Source organism: Elephantulus edwardii, unplaced genomic scaffold, assembly GCF_000299155.1.
Source record: "Elephantulus edwardii isolate Elephantulus edwardi_28Jun2011 unplaced genomic scaffold, EleEdw1.0 scaffold00012, whole genome shotgun sequence".
Classification (NCBI taxonomy): Eukaryota; Metazoa; Chordata; class Mammalia; order Macroscelidea; family Macroscelididae; genus Elephantulus; species Elephantulus edwardii.
In genome coordinates, this window is record NW_006399762.1 from 18,341,423 (window position 1) to 18,343,521 (window position 2,099).

Below are 2,099 nucleotides of genomic sequence, written 5' to 3' on the forward strand. Positions count from 1 at the left end.
TATTTTTGTGTGAGTGTACCGTCAAATCAGATCTGACTGGTACAGGAGGAGATTGTCCCTCCTTCCCCGGCAGAGCATCTGGTGGATTTGAACCATGCGCCTCTGGGATTGTAGTTGCAGCTCCTTGCCACTAGGCCACCAGAGCTCCCCGAGAAGACTACCATTTTAAGAATAATGTTCTTTAAAAAAAAAAATACAACAACAATAAAAAAGTAATAATGTTCTGACCACCACTTCTCCAACTAGGAATAGAATAGAAGTTCCTGGTAAAAGCGATTAAAAGTATAGAAAAAACACTGAATTAATTTTAAAAGCCTGATAGAGATTGACAGAGAAAAACTGAAGAGACTCCAGGAGACCACCTTTCAATCCAACAATAAATAGACTGGCCTACAGAAACCAAGGGGAAATAAGCTCCTGAGAACAATCAACTATAAAAGACCAAGATATATTTGGCAATATATTCCTAAAAGCAAAGACAGCAAGGTAAAGGAGTAGTGGAACTGGGTGAATGGAAAATATGGCACACAGGGTAGAAATAGGGAGAATGCTAATACCTTGTGGAGGTCACAACCAACATCACAGAACAATATGTGTCTGAACCGCTGAATGGAAAATGAATTTGCTATGCAAATGTTCACCTAAACCACAGTTTTAAAAGTTTCTCAATAAAAGATCTAATGATATTTTTAAATCACAATAAAAAAAATAAAGTATTCCTTTTTTTAAAAAAAAAAAAGGATGTTCTGTAATACAAAGTTCCGTTAAATTGTTGTGCTTTCATGAGGAACTTTCAATTGATTTTGTCTTCTAGGTGCCGACAGAGCACTAATAGGTAAGTATCACTCTTGAGCATATACCTTACTTTATCCACATCACAACGCAGAAACATTAGAATAACATTTAATCCAAAATAAAGCCTTTCTTTGAGATATAAGTCAATACCTACCCCAAAAAAATCCCTAGATAAAAAAATCTTTGTCACATTTTTTTAGAACTCTCTAAAAAGGGAATTCTAGTGATCTGATGGATAAGGAGTTGACTGCTAATCCAAAGGCAAGTAGTTCAAATCCACCAGTTACACTATAAGACATAGACGGGCAATCTCTGTCCATGTGATATTTAGACCCCGAAAACTCCACCAGAGAATTAGCTACACGTTGGTTTCAACTTGACAGTAACTCTGGAAGCCTAGTCTGTAGGAAGTTTCACTGCAAAGACCACTTCTCTGCTGGTTTGTATCTACCAGCTGCTACACAGAAAAAGGCAGTCTTGTGAAATTTACAGCCTTAGAAACCCAATAAAAGGTCAACTGTGGTTGGTTCCGACTCAACAGCAACGAGTAAGTTTAGTGACATACACAACTCTATAGAAATCTATATTCAAAGCAATAAGCAAAGGATAAGGTACAAAAGAAAGAACTTTAGACTCAGGATGAGCAGGAATTTCAGATTATTCATTATGAACTCAGAGTAAATCTGCCTTTTCATTTGCAAAATGTCCATAATTGATGAAATATTAGTTGTTGTGGTTATGGGCTGTCAAGTTGCCTGCAACTCATGGCAACCCTAAGTACAATAGCTCTGAAGCCTGCCCTGGCCCGAGCCAGTCTCACTGATTCTGATACACCTACAACTGTTGCCCTAGCTTTTGTATCAATCCATCTCATGCAGTGGTTTTCTCTCTTGAGCTGTCCCTCCACCCTTCCAAGCATGATATCCTTCTCCAAGGATCAGTCCCTCCTGGCCACGTGCCCAAAGTATGTGAGATAGAGCTTCAAAATTCTAGACTCCAAGGACCCTAAATATGGGAAGAACTCAAGTTCATGACAACTGCTATGATTATTGTTGTTGTTATTATTATTTGTGATATTTCCCTTAAAAATTAATCTGCTACAAAAACTACAATCTAACAAAGTAGAATTATATCAAAACAAGTATGAGATATCATTTTACCCCAGTAACAATAGCAAAATTTAACAGAGCAGCAAACAACAAATGCTGGCGAGGTTGTGGAGAGACTGGAACCCTTACTGTTGGTGGTAGTGTAAAACGGTGCAAGGTAGTATGGCACTTTCTCAAAAAGTTGCAAATAGAAAT

At 37.7% G+C, this 2,099-nt stretch overlaps 1 protein-coding gene across 1 annotated transcript in view; it reads right to left on the minus strand.

The window, feature by feature from the left end:
- The window catches only part of ANK2 (ankyrin 2, neuronal), an 843,213-nt gene that overhangs the window by 834,367 nt on the left and 6,747 nt on the right, over positions 1-2,099 (minus strand). The gene's annotated exons all lie outside the window — the stretch shown is intronic.